Source organism: Canis lupus, chromosome 2, assembly GCF_011100685.1.
Source record: "Canis lupus familiaris isolate Mischka breed German Shepherd chromosome 2, alternate assembly UU_Cfam_GSD_1.0, whole genome shotgun sequence".
Classification (NCBI taxonomy): domain Eukaryota; kingdom Metazoa; phylum Chordata; class Mammalia; order Carnivora; family Canidae; genus Canis; species Canis lupus.
Genome location: NC_049223.1, coordinates 52338520 through 52364440, shown reverse-complemented (window position 1 = coordinate 52364440; position 25921 = coordinate 52338520). Strand labels below are relative to the sequence as shown.

The 25921-nt window shown below is 39.8% G+C and overlaps 1 long non-coding RNA gene and 1 pseudogene across 4 annotated transcripts in view; one reads left to right on the top strand and one right to left on the bottom strand.

Moving 5' to 3' along the window:
• Positions 1-25921, bottom strand: part of LOC111092486 — a 491589-nt gene that overhangs the window by 39156 nt on the left and 426512 nt on the right. For all 4 annotated transcript variants that reach the window (XR_005355617.1, XR_005355615.1, XR_005355616.1 and 1 more), the window contains one exon: positions 19188-19298. This is a non-coding gene — a long non-coding RNA (uncharacterized LOC111092486). The remainder of the gene's footprint in view (positions 1-19187; positions 19299-25921) is intronic.
• Positions 2881-3001, top strand: LOC119870591 (annotated as a pseudogene).

The following is a 25921-nucleotide window of genomic DNA, read 5'->3' as shown; positions in this document are numbered from 1 at the left end:
CTCTCTCTCTCATAAATAAATAAATAAACCTTTAAAAAAATAAAAGAAAGAAAAAGAGCTTGGAAGGAATTCTTTAAGATTAGTAAAGCTATTTACAAAGAAAACCAAATAATAAAATTTGATGAAATTACATGTAGTAACTCTGTGCTTAGTAACCAGTTAATCATGGCATCGAAGAAGGTTTATCTGGCACCTGTTTTTTTGAGGTCTAAATAACAGACAAATAGAATATTGGAGAAAAGAGGGCTTGTGAAGGTTTTTTTTTCTTTTTTATAACAAAAGCAGTGATGCACTCAAGGAGATCTTAATTGAATTCATAAAGCCAGGCAATATATTTAAGTGTTTGTTACTGTAAAGCTATGTTAAGTATCAGATCAGCTTTTTTTGAAGCAAAGGTATTAGTATTTAAATAAAAAACAATTTAAAGAGGATCATGGTCCTGCAGTGGAAACCAGGGCTTTTCCTTAATCCAGCTATTTAGTAGATTATAAACCTAATAACCTACTCTGAGAGTAGGTTATGACAATCACCAGACTCACAGGCGCTGCTGAATTTTTACTAGATGTCAATGGCATGTCACAAAGGTGCTATTGGTGGATTGTGGGTAAAATGAATGAACCTGCAAAGATACACATTGTGATACTTAAATCTTCTGAGTCAATTTGCAAAAGCCACCCTCCCGTGCGTGGGAATCTTTAAAAAATGTTTCCTCCTCCTCACACTATCCGACCTCCATTATAAATTTTCTTGAACCGAACTGTCAACTAAAATGTAGACAGTGAAATACCACATCTGGGCTTGAGAGCCCAGCAAACCTAACCTCGAATCTAGACTTTGCCACTTAACAGGCCTCTTTCCTTCCTCTGCAAGAGGCCATGAGGATGCCTCCGGGCAGGGCAGTATTGTCCTTAGAATGAAACATGACAGCAAATTCAACATGACAGCCCTTTGCTTGGAACAGATTAATCTTCACAAATGAGATTTGTCTTCCCTTTCACTTTCCACTCTCCCAACTGATGCCCTTTTGAAAGATTCCAGGGGAACCTTCCTTTCCACTGCCCCTGCTACTGACAGCCACCTGAGCTGCCCTCGGTGCCTCTGCTGCTTCTTTGATTTCTAGGTGGAGAGGGCAGGAGTGAGAGAGCAGAACAGGAGAAATGAGGACTAATCCTGTAGCCTACAGAAGTGGACAGAATGGGGCCTACGCTGATGGAGATGGGTGGGGTCCACCGCTCCCCCTGCACCTCACTTGCTGGTGGGAGGGGCTACTGGCTTAACAGGCAGTAAATAGGCTACACCCGTGTCTTCACTGCCTGCCTCATGGAAGAGGTTATGAGAAGCCATGGACATTCTTCTCTTCTCAGCCATCATGTACATCATATACCTGGACTGAGGTCCAAGGCCTATCTTCCAGAGGCCCCTCTGGTGTGGCCAGGGAGGGTAGACGTGTCCCTTAGTCATGCACGGAGGGCACAGTGCCTAGGGCTGAAAATGCTTTTAGGGGCTATGGAAATGTTTTAATTGCTTTTGAAATGAGAAGGAAAAAAAATGACCTCTGAGGTCAAAAATAATGTGTTAATAGGTACTATTAATATACCAATGCCAACACAGTTATGAAATAGAATTTTTGATTTTTGCCTTTGTTTTGAAAGAAGGGGCCTACAAAGACCAAAGTACCCAAGAGCCCATGAAAGTTACAACGTGGCCTAGCAGTCAAATTTCATTACTCTTTTTCCTGTTGCTGTCCTGGTGGAACCAAGTCTGCAATCCCCATCCTGACAGTCTGCTCAGTAGCACCAACCTCTCCCGTGTGGGAAGGCAGATTAAGAGATAGCACCTTGATTTTAACCTAAGAAATAGTTTCCACTGGATTCTTCCTACATGTCCCTGGTGGCCACAGAGTGTTTGCCCATCATAACAAAGCTGTTTGGCTTTTCTGTTTTAGTTTTTTTTTTTTTCTTAATTTCACCTATCAATTTATTGTGTCACTGTTTTATCAATTTAAAGCTGGTAGACAGTAGAGATGTCTTAGGTCTCCATAATCTCCAAAAGATTTCTCCAGCTGGTCATGATCTACTTCATTCCATTTTTTTTTTCTTAGATTTGCCTTCGAAATTACTTGGTCCTACTTTATTTCCATTAGAAAATGAAGATTCGTTTGGAATCTGAAACCTTTCTGATCAACCACGAGTTGTACAAATAAAAGGCGTTGGCTTTAAAAAGGAAATTCAGTTGTAGCAATACTTCTCCTAGTACTTTCTGGCTCTAGGTCACAGGGATCTGTTGAGGGGCTCTTGTACCACAATTCTAAGGCATTCAACTATAATTTATTGAATGTTTACACAGTTTAAGTTGCTGTGCTTGAGCTCAGAGGTCATAAGACACAGACCCAATCCTTCAGAATGGTGCAGCACAGTATTTGATGACTGTTATGGGTTGAATTCTGTCTCCCCAAAATTCTTATGTTGCGATCCCATCCCCCAGGATTGAATGTGACCTTATTTGGAGGTAGGATTCACTGCAGATGTCATTAGTTAAGATGAAGTCATAAGGGTGGGCCCTAATATGACTATGTCTTTATTATAGGTCCAGTTTGAACAAAGAGACAAGCACACAGGGAAATGCCATGTGAAAATGAAGGCAGAGATTAGGGTGACACATCTGTAATCCAAGCAATGCCCAAGATTGGCAGCAAACCACCAGAAGCTGGGCAAGAGCATGAAATAAATTTTCTCTCACGGTTCTCAGAAGGAACTAACCCTGCAATATACCTTGATATTGGACTTCTAGCCTCCAGAACTATGAGACAACAAATTTTTGTTGCTTCAGCCACTCACTGTAGGGCATATTGTTAGGGCAGCTATAGGAAACCAATTGAGTAGCTTTGCACAGTGGCAGTATCATAGCCAATGAGGTTTGTCCAAGGCAGGATTATTGCTAATTGGAAATCAGCTGATTAACTACAATAGAAACAAGTAATCATTCTCAAGCAAACATAAGCTTATAAAAAGACATTTCTTGTACAGAAAGAAATATGTAAAAAGACATCAAAGTGTAAAAGCCTAGTAAGTATTTCCATTCTGAAATGGGAATTGTCTTTTAAAACTTACCAGGGAAAGCTCCATTTTGGTTTTGCTCATCGTTACTGGAAGTAAAGAAAGTCAGATTTTTCTATTAACACTTCACACTGCCTTGCTCTCCAGCCTGGGTGGTGACCATGCGGCTGTCAGCCCTCTTCACACCACTCAGCTGTGGTCAGGGTTGGCCTATGATGCTGGGTTTGGTGTGTGCCTTTCAACAGACTCATTTATTGGCAGATATCCTTCTACCACAGAGAATTCTTGACCAGGTTGTGCCAATTTGCAATAAAAGGATAAACATAAAGGGAACTCTCTGTACTGTTTCATTGTAGAAATAGTCAATATTTGGTACCTAAATGATACATTGTACTCTCCTCTGAATTGCTCTGTGGGAAGCTATTTTAAAATATGATATCTAGGTCCCCAAATAGAACATAATGGCTTCTGATCAACTCTGAAGCTTAAAGGGACTTTGTAGAGCCTTATATAACATCAGAAGTAGACTGGTACATTCCCCACCCCAATACATCAATGATTACAGAATTTAGGGAGTTTATCCTGAGAAGTTTCTGAGAAATAACTTTCTCCTATCTTAAAAAAGGATTTTCAAACATTCTATGGGGATGTCCATCCTATATAGTAATCTACTATCATGTAGGCAGAAAAGAGTAGAGCAGTTAAATAAAAGGGAGGGTCTGAAAATGGGTGAACTATATAGAAACCCAGACCTAGAACCAGTAGCCGAAAAAGCTATTTGTGGCAAAGAGCCAATCTTAGATGAGCCAAAAGACAGTGTTAGAGAACTTATGTTATAAGAGCCAACCAAGGGATAGGTATCAGGATTCATTTATTTACTTACTTATTCATTCATTCATTCATTCATTCATTCATTCATCTGCATGTTTGCTTACTCATTCAACACCACCAAATACATATAAATGTGGTGAACAAATGCACTTGGGCCTTGTCCTATATTGTCCTCACAGGATACGGGAGGAGAGGTAACACAATTAATCCAATATAGTGCAATATGAGAGAGTAGAGGAACTCATATTATCTTAGTTATGGAAATGCCCCCAGATTTGCCCTAGACCTTTAGGAACCAACTCTCTGCCTTCACCAGTTCCACTTCTACCACTTTGGAGTCCATGGGATATAAGTTATACAGAATAGAAATTTTCCAGATACCTGAGACATGATAAAGTGCTTTCTAAACTGCAACATACTCAACTACTAGAATCTTTTCTTTGTGATTCAGAAAGCTAAGACTAGGAAAATAGTGCTTAACAGTGGGTTCAATCCATTTGCTACTGAGTTCTCAATGGGACTTGGTGAGGAAGTGGAAAAAGAAAATAACATTCTTTCATTTAAAATGCTTAGGAAAACTTAGAGTTTAATGTGCATTTTCTCCTAATTTTTTTTCATTCATGACTCATCCCCCTCAGCTAATCTATCAGCAGGTCTTAAAGATTCTCTCATATGAAGCACATTCCAGATTCTAAATATTTCTCCACCTACAGCGCATCCACTCTACCCTAAGATGCCATCATTTTGCATCAAGATTACTGTGGTAGCTGCCTTCACTATTACCATCCCCTTAGTAATGCACCACAGAGTGAACTTTTAAAAACATGCATCATACCGTATCGGCCCCCCAGTTATAATCTTCACATGGCTTCTCATCAAGTTAGAATATTATTACTGGGGCATGCAAAGCTGTACGTGATCTAATCCCAACCTGCCTTTCCAACCTCCTGTTACAAAAGCTTCTCCCCTACTGCACTGTCATTCTGTTTCTCTAATATATACACTATTACCTTAGGGCTTTTCTGTTAGCTGGTCTCTCTTCCCCTCGCTGTCAAATGAACTGCTCTTGTCATTTGGGTCTCAGCTTAGGGGTAACTTCTTCAAGGAGATTTATCTGATCTCTCGATTCCAAAAACATTCACTAGGTTACTGTCCCATCACCACCTTCTACTTCTTTGCATAGCACTTACCACTCGGCTACATTTTTTACTCATTTTTTTACTGCCTTTCCCATAAAAGCCTAATTTCCATGATAGCGGATACCTTTGTCCTGTCTTGATCACTGGATCCCCAGCACCTTGTACATCCCAGGCCTACAGCTGCCATTTGTTAAATGACTAAACAAACATGTTCCTGTTTTACTATTTGCTAAGAGTATTGTGTCAGTTCTTTTCAGGCTGCAAGTAGCATAAGTTATGTTTAAGTTACTTTATTTACTGAGTACATTAAAGGACAATAGGAAAAAACCTTGAGCTGCCCAGCTGGGCCAACAGGGACTAAAGAGTTATTCAGATGTCAGAGCCCCAGTGACCCTATGACTAGCTTCCATCAGCCTTAGCTGATGCTACCCTCTCCATTGCCCAGAGACTTATCTCTTCTGTTTTTAGAGTTACCTGCTACTCTTGATGACTCCTATGAGAGTCCTTCATTTGACCTTCCTGAGTGAGGACCTGATTAGGACACTGCTGTTGATGGAGCTGCTGATTCAAGAGTCTTCACAGGATACTGTCCCACCTCACCTAGGTTAGTGTTCAGCCTCCATGAAAACAGCTGAGACCAGGATGACAGGGATTATGTGGAGAAGGGATCCTCCAAAGAGGGGTGTGAGTGATGAAGGCATTCTGAGCCTTCCCAAAGTGGAAACATTTTTGTCAAGTAACTATCCTGTCTGCATAATATATTTAAAGTTCTAAAATATATAAACATAAAAATAGACAATGAGACCAGGGACTGGCTAAGTACCCAAAGTATAAGACAAATGTATTCCGAAGATTAATCCTATTTCTGATCATTTCCCCAAAATTTGTCATCAAAATGTGCAAGTTTGAACAATATTTTATTTTTTAATAAAATAAGTTGTTTGCAAAATATCTAACTACCAATCATAAATTGCCCTCATGTAAAAAAGTATGGTCAGCTACAAACTTGAATGTGGATATAGAATTGTAGACTGAAATAAACGTGCTAAATTTTAAGTGTTTTCAGTTTAGGAAAATGGTACATTTGTTTTTAAAGATTTATTTTGATGTAACCTCAGTGGAGAGCAGTTTGGCTCAACATTTCTCAATAAATTAGCATTAGTGAGCAAAACCATATCTACAAGGATATTCACTGCATAATGATTTGCAGTAGCAAAAGTCTAGAAAAAGCCTAAATTCCTATAAATAAGGGACAGATTAAATTATAGTACACCCTTAGAATGCTCTCCAGCTATTAAAAAAGTCAATCTATGTATGTTGATACTGAAAAAAATCTCCAAGTATATGGTTAAGAAGTGAAAAGCAGGTATAGAAATGTGGATGCCATACATTTATTTATGTGGAAAAAAGTGTGGCTTCTGAAGAGAAGAAAAGCTGCTTGGGGTGAGAGAGACACTTTCAATCTACAAGTTGTTTAATCATCTGATTTCTTAAAATTCCATTTATGTATCATTTAAAAATTGAAAAAAAGAGGACCTCATTTTCATACTAAGCAACAATGCATAGTACTGGCTTTCCACTTGAGTTTTAAAGAAATAGGAGAGAAAACTCTGAATATTCAGTATTTCCTACATTGAGAAAAATTTTCCTGTCAGCACCTAAGAATATACTCATTCTCTGCCATTTTGCCTATTCTGCTTATATAATTTACAATAGGAAGGCCATAGAAATAGAATACCCCTAAGTACAGTATAAAGATTAAAACCATTTGCTATATAGGAAAATGCCTACTACCAAAGTGAGTGTCCCCCAAAGAAGAACTAGTGAGACAGGACTCTCATCATGTCATTGGGCTCTCCTGGGCATGCAACACAAATTATATAATTCTCCAATTAATGTAAAGAATGCTGTGCAATTTTTTTTCTACCTCAGCTATTACAAAAGAGTAAGTGAGATGTTGGGCTTTATACTGCTTGTACAACCTTCATCCTTTCTTCTCTGCTTTAATACTTGTATTATCTTAAGTGTTATTTAATGAATTAGGACAGAGTAATGAAGAGAAATTCATATTTCCAGTTAGGACAGCATTGCAAATTTACAATTTTAAACACCCCAAATCTTCCATACATCTAACAATGGCAGATTTTTTAAAAGAGGGAAAAAATTTAAAACACATGGGTATGATTTAAAAAATAAGACAGACATTTTCAAACAACAGAAGAGGGACATCCATTAAGTAGTGAAAAGATGAGGTGAATCATCAGTTGAAGTTGAGAGACATTGGTCTGGGGACCTTGGGTGCTCTAGGTCTGGACTGGCAGAGGGCACTGTGGATTTTGATGCTTGGGGGACACTGGAAATTAAAACTGTTTTATGTAAGGCTGAGGGATATAAAACTGAAGCCCAGCTTACCTCCTAAAATCAGAGGCTGGGGTGGATTGGCCTCTCCTGTAAAGGAGACTAAAATAACACTATTTGCTGGCATTATCTTCAGATAAAGCTTCTAGTATGCCATGTGCATGGGGAGACAGGATGGAGAAATGGAGCCTCCATGCCAGCAACTGCACTGAGCTGTTTACCAGCTTAGGGATCGGAGGTACAATTATTTTCAATATTTTCCAGCCTTGTACCCCGGATATCCAAGAGCAGGCCTGAATCTGAATTCTGAGTCTTGAGGAAAAGAGCAGAGTCAACCACAAAACCTATAGTCAGTGCTGGAGGGTTGTCAAAAGGGAAGAAGAAAATATATGTGGCTGCTTGAGATGAGCCTGCCGACATTCTATATGTAAGAGGACTGACTACAGATGCCAACAAAGTTAGCAGTTAGGAGATGAGTTTACCTAAGGACAAAGAGACAAAGACAGTATGGCCATCTGAACATGAGCTTAAAATTAGTATACAAAGGATGCTCGAAGAAAGTGAGAACACCTCTTCCTTAAGATACTAGAGACAGTCAAACAGAGAATTAGTAAATTAAAGCATAGTTCTAAGGAACTGATCCACAGCACAGTACAGAGAGAAAAAATAGATTTAAAAATGTAAAAGTGCTTGAGAGATATAGGGGATACAATATATCCAACGGAGGCCCCAGGAAAAGGGAATAGAGAAAGGATGACAGAAGAACAATACTCAATAGGGAAATGGCAAAAGATATTATCCAGAATTAAAAAAATACTTGCTTTTTCAGATTTAAAGTGTATGCATAAGACTGAGATAAATAAATACAGACCCAAAAATTGACTTGATATTTTATGTCAAGTATAATGAGGAAAAAAAAAAAAAGTACCATGTTACCATATAGAGAAGATAGATGACAATCAGAATAAAAGCAGATTTCTATCAGCAACAATAGATGTTTAGAAGCAATGGGATAGACGGATTCTGGGAAGACTGGATTCAGAAAAATGATAAGTCTCTCTCTCTCCACTCAGACAACAATGGCCCTGATAGAATATGTCTATTCAACTATTTTGGAAACCTGGCCTGTAAAAGGCTTGCCAACTTCCAGGGGAAGTATTCCCACTCTGCAGAAATGTAATGGTACAGCCTCTGTAGAAAAGAGTATAGCAGTTCCTAAACAAATTTACCATATGGTCTAGCAATTCCACTTCTGAGTATGTATTCAAAAAACTGATGGGGCTCCTAGGAGGCTCAGTCAGTTAAGCGCCTGACTCTTGATTTTGGCTCAGGTTATGATCTCAGGGTCGTGAGATCGAGCCCCACATTGGGCCCCATGTTGGGCTCTGCACTCAGTGGGGAGTCTGTTTGAGATTCTTGCCCTCTCACTCTGCCCTTCCCCCCTGCTCATGTGCTTTCTCTCTCTCTCTCTAAAAAAAAATAAATAAAAATGTAAAGAAATAAAGTTTAAAAAAATTGAAAGCAGGGTCTCAAAGAGATATTTATACATCTGTGTTCACAGCAGCATTATTTACAATACTGAAAAAATGGAAATAATCCAGGCATCCCTCAATGGATAAACGCAATGTGATAAATGCATACAATAGAATATTATTTAGTCTTAAAAAGGAAGGGAAAAAAAAAGGAAGGAAATTCTGATACATGATAAACATGGATGAATCTTGAGGATGTTATACTAAGTGAAATAAGCCAGTCACAAAAAGGGCAAGTACTATGTGATTCCACTTACATGAGATACTTCCAATAGTTAAAATCATAGACACAGAAAGTAGAATGGTGATTGTCAGTGGCTGTGGGAAAGGTGATTGGAAGTTGTTATTTAATGGGTAGAGTTCTAGCATTCTGGAACTGGATGGTGGTGATGGTCACACAACAATTTAAATGTACTTAATACCACCGAACTGTACACTTAAACATGATTAACATACTAAATTTTATGTTAAGTGTATTTTACTACAATAAAAAGTACTGTAAGAGGGGGAGAAAAAGCAATAGGATGATATTTTCAAAGTGCTAATGAAAATATTGCCAATGTAAATTTTATTATCAACAAAAGTCTAAAACATTTGACCCAATATTTGTAAGTGTTGCTGATAAACTACTAATCACAGAAAAAGAAACCCAGGAGACAGACATGAAATGTAAAGAATAAAGACACCGGTGGAAATTCACAAAATATATGAGTGGGACAGACTGCATCTTTCAAGTATGGTCATAGCAACACTTCGGGCCCTTGCTATTGGAGAACCCTGCCACACCTCCACCGAGAGACTGAGTCTATTGTCCCTGCCCTTGAAGCTGAGGAGACTTTGTGGCTGCCTAATGAGCAGGACACAGTGAAAGTGGCAATGTGTGACTTCTGAGGGTAGGTGACAGGGCTTCTGCATGGCTAACCTCTCTCTTGGGGACTTGCCCTGGGAACCCAGCTACCATGTTGTGGGGAAGCCCACACTAGCCTACACGGAGAAGCCACATGGAAAAGAAAACAAAGGGAGAAACTGAGGCCCCCAGCCAACAGCCAGATTTTCAAAGGAGGCTTTAAGCAGTGTGAAACAATGACACGCTGTCTCTAATTTGCCCTGCTCCAATTCCTAACTCATTCCTTCCATGAGCATAATACTGAATTTGGTTCTTTATGTCACTGAGTTTTAGAACAATCTGTCACAAAGCTATATTGATTGGAACCGTTAGTATAGTTAACTGTTAAAAAAGACTTTAGTAACTACTATTACTACTAATGATAATAAAATCAAGGGTAGTAAGTAGAAGTTGTTTAGTAGACAAGTTTCTTGCTTGATTTGGGAGGAAGGTAAGGATAAATAAAATTCAGACTTTGATGACATTTTATAGTTAAGTGTGTGTACAAAAAAAATTGAAGATAAACATTAAAAAGGAACAGAAATGGAATCTATAGTCTCATCTAATCTAATCCAGCAAAAAGAAAAAGGTGGGGGAGGTAATAATGAAACCTTCATAAATGTCTACAATCAGAGCCAAACAAGGTAACATAACAACAAGCAACTGACTACTTCTCATTGTTTTTCAAGTTCTCAGAATTCTAGTTGACTTAGGCTATGTTAATGTAAAAACCCACGGTGTAGTAGGAATAAGTTCCGTGTCTCAGATTTTCAGACAGTATAAAGTTTGGAAAGTTTTGGTGTTTTCAGTCTTTTTTTTCCCCCCCCAGTTATAAGACCTTTACACTTTTGGAAGAGCATGTACATACAAAGTCTAAGAAAAGAAAAAAAAAAACATGATTTTTATTATACCATGTATTGTGGTATTTTAGTTAGACTGCCACCACAGTGATTGTTAAGGTTGGCTTTTTCAAATCTCCTTACCAGAAGAACATGGAAGAGAATTATTCTAAATAGTTTATTCTGAACCACTCTCACTACGGCAGCGGATTTATTAAGGAAGAGAACAGCATTCGTCTCCTTCGGCTAGGCATGGCTGCTTGTTAACCAACCTCATTTTTATTTAAATAACACAACAATAATGATCATTTGTGACGGTCAGTATTTGGTTCTCTTCATCAACACATGTCGCCAGTTTTTGTGTTTGCCATGTTCCCTTGCCTCTGTCCCTCCCTCTGCGACTCCGTACAGGCCACTGATGAATGCCCGGTGCAGGCTCTAAGCTGGGAAGGGAGACTTAGAAGCTACAGCTTCCCGCCACTGCTAAGCTATGAACTCTATCCCACTCGTCTCATTTCTAGGCCTCTGGGATCCAGGCCCTGGAGCCAAAGATGGCCAGCAGAATGAAGGAAAGCAGAGGAGGCTACCAGACAGCGGCCATGAGGGCTTCCTTTGCTCCTTTATTTACCTGCAAGGTGAGAGAGCTTTCTCCTGTCCCCAAGGAACGTAATGGTGCTTATGGAAATTACCACTTGTTGTGTCTTGGTTCACATGTTGCTTTATATTGATAATTTCACACTAGTGTCTTACCTCTTTAATCAGACTGCGTCCCCAAGGAGAAAGGAATGTTCTCAGAATTCTCTCACAAATGGATTTTCTCTATAAAAGGAAATTGAGTCTGTCCAAGGAACATAGTGACAGAAACACCAAGAAGCGAAAGACCTGGCCTCCCCTGACCCCCTCAGACAGAGTAAGCGCTACTCACTTTAAAGACAGAAAGCTCAGACTTGGAAAGCTCCAGATTCCGTCCCAGCCAGCCTGTCATACCCACCAAGCTGTCGTGAGACAGTGTCTGCGGTCCCTGCTGGCAATAAAATGCCGGAACAATGACATGGTGCCTTTACCGTCTACAGACAATAATGAGTGCAGAGAGCAGTTTCGTGCCATAGGCACACTTGTGACCTTGATCCTCGGGTGGACTCCTTCGGTGCTGTATTTTTTTCTTTTATACATAAAGGCACCATTCCACCCCACCTACAGCTCTCTTTCCCCTTGACACAGTCCCAAATATGGGCCCTAAGAGATGGCCTCTTGCTTGCCATTATAGTAAGAGTTGCTCATTTAGTTATTTAACATGACATGCCATTCCTCTTTTTCCTACATTAACGATTCAATAATCCTAGGGACACTCACCCAAAGGTGAAAGGCACCAGTCTTCTTCCTCCTCAGAGCATTCCCTCCCTATTTTATCATCTTCCCAGCAGAGTGTAAGGATCTTTGGAGAACATGAGCAATCAGTTGTCAACTCCTTTCTAAGTATAAAGAATGTCAAAATTCCCAAGTCCTCTTCTCTGGGTAGGTTGGACTTTGTTTTCCCATTAGAAGAGACCCGGAGGCTCATTGATCTGGACATATATTTTTCTCCCTCTCAACTGTTTCTTTTAAAGGCTTGTGAAGTTAGGCTTGACATTTATTGCCTACCAGACTAGAAAGACAGGAGGCAAGTGACAGCAAGAACAGCTGAACGGAACTGTGGATTCTGACGGACAAAGGGCTGTAGTGTGTGAGAGAGACAGAGATCTTTGTGCTGGTGGGGAGCATGTGACCAGCTGCCCCAGTTCGGCCAGAGCAGTTCCATTCGTTAGTCTACTTTTCTGGATTTTCTTCAAGATTCTGATTGAACCTGCCCTTTACTACACCCCTGCCCACCTCCCAGCCAAAGTCATTAGAAGGGAGGAGAAAAAGAGGGACCCCTATGAACGGCCATATGGCTTCCTTCATCCTCTATACCCTTCCTTCTGTTTTCTAAAATACAGTCTCCAAATATTTTAATCATGGATTTAATCAGTAAAACATATGGCCCCATTTATGAATTGTATCACATGTGCTATTTATGATGATGATTTGTGCTAATAAATCTTATAAAATACACAAAAATAAATTGTAAGAGTGACACAAAAGGAATGTAATAGAATTTTTCTTAATATTTCACCCTCTGTACCCTAAAACATCATTTGTGCCTGCCTGGGGTGTCTTCATCCTATTTGGGAGGCCACTGGCTAAAAGACAGTTACAGGCTGACCAAAGAAAAGTGTAGATGATGTGAGAAGCTGAGTCCTTCTTCTGACATCATTTGGGGATGTCACAACTCAGGCAGCTCCCCTGTGTTTCTGGACATTTCTGGAAAGATCATGCAAAAAAGTATAGGCAAGTATGCAACCAGTACCCAAACCCAGGGTTCTGGAGACCTGAAATATAGTTCCAGCCCTTTTGATTAGGCAGCTCTGCAAAAAATTCATTTAAACTCTGAGTTTAATGTCACTGGTAAATATGGTAGCTTTTCTGCCCATTTCTCCTTGTTGTAAATACCAAACGAGGTAACAGATTTGGAATTTCCTGCCTATTTCTCCTAATTATTATATTATCAAATAAGACAATGGATTTGCAAAGTTAACATGGACTCCCTTCCTCTCGGCACTCCCCTACCATAGAAAGGATCATTGGTGAAAATCCAAGTTTTTACAGTTTAGTGAACAGTTTTCTAACTATTCCTCTCAAGGTACTAAAAACATAAAAGGTAAGAAGTAGAAAAAAATTTTGGAGTTGAAAGAACCTAAAACATGATCTTGGCTGATGTTCTTATTTTGTGGATGGAGATACTGATGCTTAGAGGGCTAAGTGAGTTTCCCAGGATGACACAGCTGGCGAAAAGCCTCACTGGAACCTAGGCTTCATGTTTTAGAATAGATGCTGCCTTAAGGGCATCACAGACCATCACAGTTCTCTAGTACATCACTTATTCTTCTGTTTCTCTCAGTAGCAAATCAGGTCCTGATGAAATCCCATCTATATCTGTTGTCCATCACCAAAGATTTCCTCCTTTTTCAGACCCTTGAATCTCACAAGTCAGTCCCAGCCCCCAAACTGTCTCCAACTTTTTCTTTTTTTTAAAGATTTTACTTATTTATTCATGAGAGACAGAGAGAGAGAGAGAGAGAGAGAGAGAGGCAGAGACACAGGCAGAGGGAGAAGCAGGCTCCATGCAAGGGGCCCGACGTGGGACTCGATCCCAGGTCTCTGGGATCATGCCCTGGACTGAAGGCAGCGCTAAACTGCTGAGCCACCCGGGCTGCCCATCTTTCCTACTTTTATTCGACTCCTATTCTAATTGCCATGTGAGCTACCAGTGGTAATTTCTTATCAGGAAAGGATTGTCAGTTAGGTGCCCAGAGGTAGCAAAGTTCACAGTCATGGAGTTGTATGTCCCTTTCAAAGCACTGGCAACTCTTGTGTGTGTCACTTAAGGTGAAATAACTGACTCATGGAGGGTAAAAATAAGAAGGTAAAAATAACCTTCTTACAGAAGCCTCACACCAGAAGAAGACATGGATACTTTTGAGAAGGGAATTTAGAGACGAGTGGCAGAGACCATGGGGCAGGGGCTGGTTAAATGGATATATATTCCTTCTGGACTCTGTTTCACGGCTCAGGTTTGTTTCCATAGCCAGGAAGGCCTCTCCTCATTTCTCTTCTCTCCTGCCTCTCCTTTGGCTCCAGCCCGCCGTTCCCCATTTCCAACCTACCCATCCTCAAGCAATCTCTGATTTAATGTGAAATCCTGCTTATATTACATGTTCAGTGGTCTTGCTTTCCCGCACCCAGGTTTTTGTGGGTATTTAATGGAAAAATAGTTCTCTATGAGTAATATATATGAAATCTCAGGGTCCACGTTTCTAATGGGGTAAAGATAAGTTAGTGAATTTATCTAATAACATGCTTAAAAATGAAGCCTCAATCCACATTGTTACTATACGATAAAGCACTCAGAGATCCAAGGTGAAGACCTGGCAAGATATTTTTGTGATTTCCATTCATTTTTGGCTTTGGTCTCATAAAATATTCACTTGGTGTCTAACAGGATCGGAACGCAAATAACCAGATCACCAGAGCAACTTTTGAGAGCAAAGAAAAATGTATATATACTGTGTTACCAATTTGTCTTTTAGGAATTATGTGTTTAAGTGTTCATCCCACACTGGTTTGTGTATGGAAGAAAGTCCAGCATTTTCTCATTTGCTTCCCCTCCACCTGACTGTTGTTTTATAGTATGTTTGACACCAAAGCACCCAGCAAAGACCCTAGAACAAAGCATTTCATAAATGTTACTAAGTTTAACTGACTGGTGTTCAGACCCAGGAAAAGCTCAGATAAAAATATGAAATGTTGTGAGAGTTTTTTATCTAAATGTTAACATTAAATGCAATATGAGCTCAAACTTAAAAAAATAAATTGAAAATGATGAGTTAGAGGAGGGGGTAAAAGAAAGCAGACAGCAGACTCAGAGCTTGCCCAAAACATCTCAAAAAGTCAAACAGATGAAAGGCCCATGTTTCCTGGAATGTGTCAAAATACTCCTAAGGCAAGAAGTCTGCTAAATAATCACCAAAAGAAGGAGGATGGTGAGCAGAAATGATGGAGGAGGATGAGGGGTAGGTCAGGAGGTACCTGGAGCAGCCTAGAATTGTCCCGCCCATCATCTCCACAAGTGGGCTCCCAGTCGGCGGTGGGGGGGGCATCTAGGACAGACTCTTGCCATGCTCAGACCACTGGAGTCCATGGCATGAGAGGCAGAAGGAAGGAGGGACTCCTTGCTTCTTCACCTCTCACTCCTCTACCCATACCAGAAACTCAAAATATCTGAGGGCAAGGAAACAATCCTTCTGACTGCTAAGCTCTGATGTAGCGTTCGATGCAGTTCCAACACTTCCACTGGTCTTTGTCAGGGAAGCTTTCTGCTCTGAAGCCACTCATGTCCTTAAGTATATACATGTGAGTGCACATGTATGTGTGTGATGTGTGTGCACATGCATTGGTATGGAGGTAATGAGCTTTAATCTTAGGTTACATTCATCACACGAAGAATTCTTACTTTCTGGGGTGTAATGAGGATCACATTGGAGCAAATTTTTTTTCTTTTTTTCAGTACAAAGAGTAATTGGTGAAATTTTCTAATCATTTATCTGGACCTAAAGTGAAACTAGCAACTGACTGACCAAGCTGACAAACAACAGCAGAAACCTTCTCTAAGGTCTGAAACTTACCTTCAAGGCAACTTTCAAATTACAAAAATCTTTCCCAATACAATTAATGTTTTAAAATGGGCAGAAATTTATTTTACAGGACACTTACTACACCCTTCCTCCCTGTCTTGATCAAATGCTTTTCTATTCTATTTCACCATCTCATGACCTCTTCTCCATCCTCTAAAGATCCTCTGGAGCCTGACTGAGCCAGTTTGAGAGCTCCATTAACTAGAGCTACCAGGTGAGATCTCAAAGGCTCAGGTGATTTGCAAACTTACATAAATATCTTCCAGAAATATTCAGTTACCTAAAGTTCATGTACAGCATGCAGAAGACTGGGATGAGAGGAAGGATAAAAAGTCTACCACTACTCTGCCCCACACAGGAGTCACGGGTGGCCACGAGCATAAAACACAGTGTGCAACTATAAAATTTTAAATAGGTTTAGAATAACTTGGGGGACACCTGGGTGGCTCAGTGATTGAGCGCCTGCCTTCGGCCCAGGTCGTGATCCTGGAGTCCCGGGATCGAGTCCCACATCGGGCTCCCTGCATGGAGCTTGCTTCTCCCTCTGCCTGTCACTTCCTCTCTCTGTGTGTCTCTCATGAATAAATAAATAAAATCTTTAAAAAAATAATAATTCCTTGGGTAAACGAATGTACTTTTTCAAATTTAATTTCATGACAGCTAATACAGATCACAGGTTTCTGATGAAAACTTAGTATCTAAACTGAAATGTGCTCTAAGTGGAAAACACATACCAGAAACAGAACATTTTGTATAAAAAAATCAGCCTTATTAATAAATACTTGTACTGATTAAATGTGGAAATCATGATAATATTTTGGATATATTGGGTTAAATAAAACACTTAAAATTAATTATTCTCTTTCTTTTTACTTTTTTATTGTGACCACCAGAAAATTTAGGATTATGTATTATGGCTTACATTGTATTTTCATTCCATAGTGCTAGTCCAAAGGGCAGCTTGACTTAAATCCAGCTACTGTAGTTCATCCACCTGCCTAATCACACCTCTGGCAATAAAACTTAGTATTTCTTTGTCAAGCATAATTTTTATGCTTCAAACAGAATTACTTAAATCTTCAAAGGAAAACTGAAGTTGTGAAGGAAGAGAAGGCCAAAGGGACAAAAGGTTATCGCTAGTGAACTTCCTCTGTAAACAAGCAAATGCAACCGATTTTTACTATAGTGTCAGAAATTTGTGAGTTCTAATTCTTGAGCGAGATATAATAGATAGATATAGATGTAGATAGTGACAGAACAACAGAAAGATTTAAAGAAATGGAAGTTACAACAAAGAGGATAGGAAACTGCATTCTGACCAATTTTCCATAATACCATAACGGAAAAGTCCAAAATGGGAGAGGTTTTTTTTTAAGATTATTTATTATTTGAGAGATAGAGAGAATCCTCAAGCAGACTCCCCACTGAGTGTGGAGCCTGCTATGGGGCTCAATGCTACCACCTTGAGATTATGACTTGAACCAAAACCAAGAGCTGGCCACTTACCCGAATGAGACACCCTGGCATCCTGGGAGAGGAATATTTTAAATTCTCATAGTTCTGTCAATGGAACTTAGGACTTACAGGACATTACATTACATTACGTTTCTAACGACATGGTGACTAAAGGACATCAAGGGGTGGATGTGGGAGAGCAGGGGTTCATGGGGAGAACAGCACTCGAAGTATTTCCAAATCAGAGATTCATCTCTGCATATTTTTACTTTGTTTTTTCTTTTTAGAAAGCTTAGCAAACTTCTAGGATAAGCTGCTTCTGTGACTTAAAAATCCTCTCCTTGAAATCTTTAACACTAGCTTGCAAATCACTATCAGAGATAATTTCCATGAACGGTACCTGTGTGCTTTGCACTCCCACTGCCTCTTACATGGCAAATGTACCTCCAAACACATTCATTTATATACCTAATCCAACTGATAGCTCCACTATCTACCCTGCCAGGGTGTGGAAACCCGAGTTACTTTCAACGTATCCTTCCTTCTTACCTCTCCAACACCTAGTCAATTAATCACCATGTCAACAATTTCTCAATTTCACCCTCTATCTCCAGGCCCACTCATCATCTCTACACTGGACTGCATAACTCATCTCCTGGAAGTATTACTCAGTATTACTCCCCTGGAAGCCATATGTCAAGACATTTAAAAAATTATCTAACATTTACATCTGACCACATCGTTCACTACTTCAATACATTCAAAAACTATATACCACGCAGAGAATTCAGGTTATTTTGCCTGGCCTGCAAGGTCCTCAGCGCCTGGCACTTTCCTACCAATCTCTTCAACTTTACCACCTGTTGCTTCTTGACTCACACTTTATGCTTAAATAATATCAACTATTTATGATTCTCTGCAGGCCCTATGCTATTTTATGACTTTCTGCCCTGGCTTAAACTATACTCATTCCTCTATCTGGAACACCTTTCCCATTTCTTTTAATATTGCTTATCCCTCAAGACCTGATTTAGTCATAATCTCTGACATGAAATCTTCCCTGAACTTTCAGGCTGAGCTGTGGCACTCTCTTCTCTGGGCTCCCACACCACAGGGGGCAGATTTCTAGTTCAGCACTTAACATGCTGTGCTGAAACTATTAACATTACCTGCTATGTGTCTGCCTTCTCCTGCTAGACTCTAAGATCCGCTGAAGCAGGGGTAAACTAACTAACTTTTGTTAGTCCCACTGCTAATACCAGCTGGCTTTTGGTAAATATTTGTTGGAGTGAATGGAACAAGAGGAAGTATCTAAAGGATTGGGGTCGGAGGCCTCTACTCCTGTAAAGTCAGAGCTTAGACTCTTGGTGGCCTCACTGCAGGGCAGGGGACTACAATTGTAGGAAAACAATAACAAGGTGGAAGAATGAGAGAGAAGTAGCCACAAGCTGTTGACATGAAAAACAAAATTCTTGAGGGAGGACTTTACATAATCAGTGAGCACATGGGGAGGGCCATGCTGGCAGCCTCTACGCTGTGCTCTTTTGCTTCTACTATCCACCAGGAAGCATGTGGCCTTACTGTAACACTGCCCATCTCTGGACCTTTCATTCTACCCCTAAAAATTGTTTTATTAGACTCTACCTGCATGAAAAAATTGGGGCTTCAGGGGGTATAATTTTCCAAAGTCCAAACAAATCTGATTGTGTTCATTATTAAAACAAGATATGGTAGATTTAAGAGCCAGCCCTTAGGAAACCAACACACTGACTCTCAGTATGAGGAACAGATGTAGCTGAGAGCAATATCCAAATGACTTACCCAATGACCATTTCAAGGAAGTTTTCTGATGACTTTCCCAGTTGGCAACCAATGCTTAGTGGGCCAGAGTGTGACAGCTGTCCATTTCCTTCCCGGGAAGATCAGTGGGACCTGGAAGACAAATCGGCAGTCTTAATTGCTGGCTCAGCACCAGAGGCTTTGAGGGGATGAGTGGCTAATGGCGATGCTGGCTTTCTTTTATGTTTTGTTACGGTTTCTCCAGGCTGGGTGTACTTGAAGTGTCTAGGGATTCTAACGTTTCACCTCCCACTTTGATGAGGTACCATCATCATCACAAATGGGTACCAGCAGCCTCTTCGTCCATGTTTGTATTCGGCTTTACTGCAGTGGCAAACCAGTCACCCTAAACAGAGCTGATCTTGTGGCTTGAGATTTTCCAAGCCAGATGTGCAGATGAATGTGCAGATTAACAACAGGAAAGCATATTTGAAAAGCTTTCAAGTCCACTTGAACTTTTGTAGGTCTCCCATGCACTCTCTGAGACCAAGGCTTAGGAAAGGTTCTGTGCTCTCGGATCACAGTGGCCTGGAGATCCTGCAAACAGGCAGGTATTTCCACATCATGACATTGAGACAACAGTACCCTGCGGATTGAGCAGAGCGGCCTCTCCCTCCTCTTCCCACACTTCTGCACAGAGGAATTGACCCCAGGAAAGTACAGTGTGATCTGGGACAGCAGGAAGAGGTAGGCAGAGTAGCAGTGACAAGAGAAAGAGCAGCAAGGTCAAGACTAATGGCAGAGTAGTAGAAGGGAGGTGACGGTCTGGGAAGAGAGGCAAGTCTGAGAACCCTGCATTATGCTGTCAAATGCTAAACTAAGTGAATCTTACTCCCTTTTAGACTGTGGGAAAGGGTGATTATGATTGAGACTGGTTTCCCACATCATTCTCTACTGATCATAACTCTCCAAATGTCAAGCAGATGAGAGATTACATCAGATATAAGACATGCAGTTGAGCCCAGCTAGAAAGGGCACAATAAAGGTTAAATAATAAGTGTTGCCCATTTACAGCCACATACAATCAGAAGTGAAGCTGTCCTCATACACATTTTCTTTATACCATTCCACGCATTGTGAAAGGCTTCCCAGCAAAGTCTTATGCCATCAGGTATTTGTTCCTGTATGTGACATCCCAAGTCTGAATGGCTAAAGTACACCCCTGTGTGCCAAATGCCTACTGCATGAAGGGACCAGCTGTTGGTCCTGGCCAGCTGCTGACCCAGACGGGTTCTGCACAGAAAACAAACACCTTGTATGGAATATGCTGTAGCCTCTACTGATGCCCGAATGAACTGGGGTTGGCAAGACCTCTCAAGGAAAATCTCAGCTGCTAAATTTCCTTCTGTCCAAACAAAGAACTCCTCCTACTTAGTCAACAGAGGTAGTACAGACAATGTCTTGGCCCCTGTAGCCATCCTCACACACTGGTTCATCTCTGTGACTACTCTGTGGTGAGGTCAGTCTGACCTTGTCACTTACCAACTTCTCCCTTTGCTTACCCACTCTAGCTATGCCAGCCTTCTAGATGTTCCTTCCTCAGCTGTGGGCCTTTGCACTTGTACTTCTACCTCAAGGCTCTCCCCTAGTCTTTCCAGGGCTAGCTCCCTGGGTTGACTTTTTGCTTGAATATCACAACCTTAGAAAGGCTTTCCTGACAAGGTCATCAAACAACTCTTCCTATCCACTCCCTTCCCTCCCTACATGTTCTATTTATTACCCTACCCTAAATTTTCTGCAAGCAGTTTTAACAACCTTACAGTTATATGAATCCTTGTTTGGTTATTTTGATGGTGCTGTCTGTGTCTGCAACTAAAATGTAAGATCTGCATCGGTAAGGGCTTTTTATCTCTACTGATTTCTAGTGCTGAGACAGTGCTTGATATGTGGTAGGGCAGCAATATATACTGGTTGACTGAATGAGTGAATGATGTGAAAAAAATGTACAGTTTACTGGCTTACTTCACATCATCCCATTAGACAGAGGGGGAGATGTGACTCAAACCAGGTCTTTGGACTTCAGATTCCATGCTATTTCCTGTACACAAGGTTGCCTCTATTGCAAAACTTGCATTTGGTTTCAATGTTTACTCAAGGGGGAAATAAACTAATCTAGACAGGAATCCTAAGGCCACTGTCACTGCTCTCAAGATTTTAACTATTTTCATGATATATTATTAGGCATTTTATTTTTAACCCTCTCAAAGCTGAAAGCAGCACCTTCCCTAAGAAAGGGCAAAGGCAGACACCTAAAAAAAAATCATTTCTGTAGGAGTGGGAGCTGCTAACCCTCAATAAATTTGGAGTGTTTCCAATGGGCTTCAAATAATGAGTGATAATAAGCTTTCCCAGAGGGCAGAAGGCTCACCATCTCAACTTCAAGTGAACAGATTCAAGCCCTGAGTATAGTGTGTTGCTCAAATGGTCACCTCAGGTATGGATAATAGTGACTTTCTTGACTCCCCAGGTCCCTGATAGAAAAGATCTCTCTCCTTGAGATTTGTGGTACTTGCTTTCTTCTTCTTATATGGTCCTCATCTCAAGGTCCACAGACATGAAAGACTATATCAATTCTAAAGACTTCATTATGTGCTTATTAATATGCATCAAACATTTATATTATCATTATTTATTATTAAGGTTTTTTTCAGATATAGAAGTGATATATGCTCATTCTATGAAATCTGGAAAATAAAACTCCTAAATAAGAGAATTATTTGTCATCTCACCTAACTTTACAGATGAACTACAGAATCATTTAATCAAGCCCAAAAATGAAAAATTCTATTGGAAATGTATTTTAGATTTCTTTTTATATTTCATTAAACTTGCACATTGACTTGTGAAGAATTAATATTTTTATAATATTCAGACTTTAATTCTGTAAGCATGATATACATTTCCATTTGTTTATTTTAGAAATATATCTGTGTATATATACATATGCAAAAATATCTCAATGTCACATACATTATTTGTAATATATGTACTATATGTACACACATTCTAGGTACAGATGCAGATATGATCAAATATATGCAGGACTTCTATGAAGAAACATGCAAAACTTCGCTGTGGTATATAACAAAAAGATGTATGTAGGTGAAAAACATATTTTGAGTAACATGGATCATTTTGTACATCATTTTATAATGTTTTTGAATTGAAAAATCATTTTTTAGGGACACCTGGGTGGCTCAGTGGTTGAGCATCTGCCTTTGGCTCAGGTTGTGATCCCGGGATTGACTCCCGCATTGGGCTCCTTGCATGGAGTCTGCTTCTCCCTCTGCCTGTGTCTCTGCCTCTCTCTCTCTCTCTCTCTCTCTCTCTCTCTCTGTGTCTCTAATGAATAAATAAATAAAATCTTTAAAAATTTCATTTTTTAGATAGCTTTACTACATCTCATCACATGATTGCTGCACACCTGCTGAACAGTTGTCCTACTGTTAGCTATTTAAGTAGTTTGCAGTTTCCAAAGTTTTACACTAAGCAATGGTGAAATGAACATCATTACACACAGGTCATTGTCTGTGGCACTGAGAATTTCCTCCTGATTTCCAGGAATGAGATTATGACATTGAAATAGATGAGCTTCTTAAAGAACCTTGAGATACAGTACCAGATGCTTTTCCATGCAGGTTGAACTAACTTACATGCCTTTGGTATCTTGATTTGATTTACCATTGTTCTCTTTTAATATCTGCTAATTTGTAGACAAATGTGGTATTCTAACTTATTTTAGTTCACATTTGAGTGATAAGGTTGACATTTGGGAAAACAGTTCAGCAATATTACTTGTGCTTTGATAAAGTTCCTCTGTTTGGGTCCTGGAACATGATTCTTAAAGCTCCTATGTTCAGTTCTAGGGAGACAGTAAGCCATGTGCCGAGAAATATTTAACAAGTAGTTTTACGAGGGGGCTACATTTGTAGCATATGCTGATTGCTGTGGTATCAATATTCTCATCAAGCTACCACCAAGACAAGGGTACAAAGAGAGCTGGAAGAGGCACATACAGTAGACTCCAGTGGGTGGGCATGAGCTGGTGCCAGCATACCATTGATGAAGTGTACAGCTTTATGGTTAAGTTATGGGTTTGAAGTTGGTCAGACTTGGATTTCCAGTCTTGCTACTTACTGGCTTTGAGATCTTGGGCATGCATCATATACAGTTGTTTTAAAGATTTAATAAGATAATGAAAGTATTGAGCACAGTTCTTGACCTAGAGTAGTAACTAAATAAGAGTGTTATCATTCTTTTTCATATAGTACGAGGACTGCTTATTTTTTCTTTTGTGAATTGTCTGTTCCTATTCTTTGACTATTTATCTTTCAGGGTATTGCTGTTTTTCTTTTTGAAGCATGAGCACTTTACATATTGAAGGCATTAATCATTAAGAATATTTTTGGCTTTTAAAAAACAGTCTGCTTCCTAATTATATATATACTTTTAGACACTTAGAAGTTAAAAATAGGTCTTTGGATATATTCGTGATTTCTTCTACCTGTACGCATGCCTAGAAAACACATCACATTGTCAGACATGATAAACATATTTTTAAAAGCTCCCTTCTAGTTATTTCTTCTCTGATCTCATGTTGTGCATCTAACTGCTTAAATTGCTTAGAATTTATTTTGGTGAGAACTAATTTTTATATGTATAACCTACTAGCTACAAGGTTTGGGTTCAGTATTGTGAAGTTATCTACCTCAGTTTCCTCATTAGTCCATCAGAAATGCTAATATTATCTTACTTCATAAATGTGTTAAGAGAACCATTCTGAATAGTAATGTGTAAAGCCCAGAGAGCACATGCCTGTTACACTGTGAGTGTGAAACAGGGTTAGCTATCATCAGCATCATTCTCATTACTATTATCATCGTTAGAGCTTCACAATTATGTATCTTATCCTTCCCTTACTGATTACTTTTTTTTTTTTTTTTTTTTTTAAAGAAGATGATTTCTTGGCAAAGGAAAACAGCACAAATAAAACACCACGACTAGAGCAAACTCTGACAAATGTCTTCCGGGGGCAAGCCCAGCTTCTTTTTTTTTTTTTTTTAAGCCCAGCTTCTATGACCATAAACACATGTGTGCAGGTCACTGGGGAATGCAGTTGTTTCCCTTTGCCCAAAGCTATTAGAGAGACAGCCTTGAAACTGCTGACTTTCACCCTGAGGTTCTGTAGAGACAGAGGTGCTATGGAATGCTGGTGTAAACCTAAACTAGGTCTTTGACCTGTTTGTCATGAAAACTCTGTTGTGAGCGATTCAGTTCTACAAAGAGCAAACAGTCCTGGAGGGCCACAACACTTGTCCTTTCCAGAAAGAGAACTTCTTGAGGGAAATTTGTTCTGGTATAGAGACACCATTTATTGCCTTACAGACACCTAAGCATTGATGGTCAGGGCCAGGACAGGTTGAGCTGTGATTTCAAGGGCCCATGGAAAGATTTCTTCCCCTTCCATAAAATTTCCATCTGCAAAGTAGAAACAAAAGCATGAGGTCCTATGCTTCAGTATAAGCACTGGAGAGGCACTCAGTCAGTTTTTGCTGTAAATGAATGAACACTTGTCTGATTGTTACACTGAGATGTGCATGGCTGATTTAAGATTTTGGCTGAAAGTAGGAGGACTAACAATGCTCCCCACTGCATTCTTCAAGAAGTTGGAGGCATGGACATCAGTTAAGATTAAGGGAAAGGGACAGAACAGTAAACAAGGAATAGCAAGAAAGTATGGCTCTGTTTAGGCAGTTGTATTTTATCCTTCAAATAATTTCCTGATTCTGTGTTCCATCACAACATGACAAAAGCCATCATGTGAAAGAGATTTTGCACTTTCTACTATACAATTCTGAGCAACAAACCAAATTCATTGGCCATAACCTTTGAAAATTGCCTTAACATTTCATTTCCCTTCCTTTGGCCCTTTAGTCAAATGGGTATCAATGGGTTGCTCCTCCTCCAGGGAAGGTTTTCTAGGTGCATTTGTTTTATCCTTGAGTTAGTGAACACTTTGGAAAAGCCTAGGAACCAGCAATTAGCACTTACTAGGTATTTATCCAAAGGATACAAACACAGTGAGTCAAAGGGGCACATACCCCTTGGAATGTTTGTAGCATCATTATCAACAATAGCCAAACTATGGAAAGAGCCTAAATGTTCATCAACTGATGAATGGAGAAAGAAGATGTGGTATATACCTAGAATGGAATATTACTCAGCCATCAGAAGAATAAATCTTGGGATGCCCGGGTGGTTCAGTGGTTGAGCATCTGCCCTTGGCTGAGGGCATGATGCTGGAGTCCCAGGATCAAGTCCCACATCGGGCTCCCCACAGGGAGCCTGCTTCTCCCTCTGCCTATGTCTTTGCTTCTCTCTCTCTGTGACTCTCATGAATAAATAAGTAAAATCTTAAAAAAAAAACCCCAAAATCTTGCCATTTGCAATAATATGGATGGATCTAGAGAGTATAATGCTATGCAAAATAAGCTAGTCAGAGAAAGACAAATATCATATTATTTCACTTATATGTGAAATTTAAGAAATAAAAAAAAAGAACAAAGGAAATAAAAAGACAAACCAAAAAACAGACTCTTAACTATAGAGAACAGATAATTATCAGAAAGGAGGTGGGTGGGAGGATGGATAAAATAGGTGAGGGGGGGATTAAAGAGTACACTTATCCTGATGAGCACTGAGTAATATATGGAATT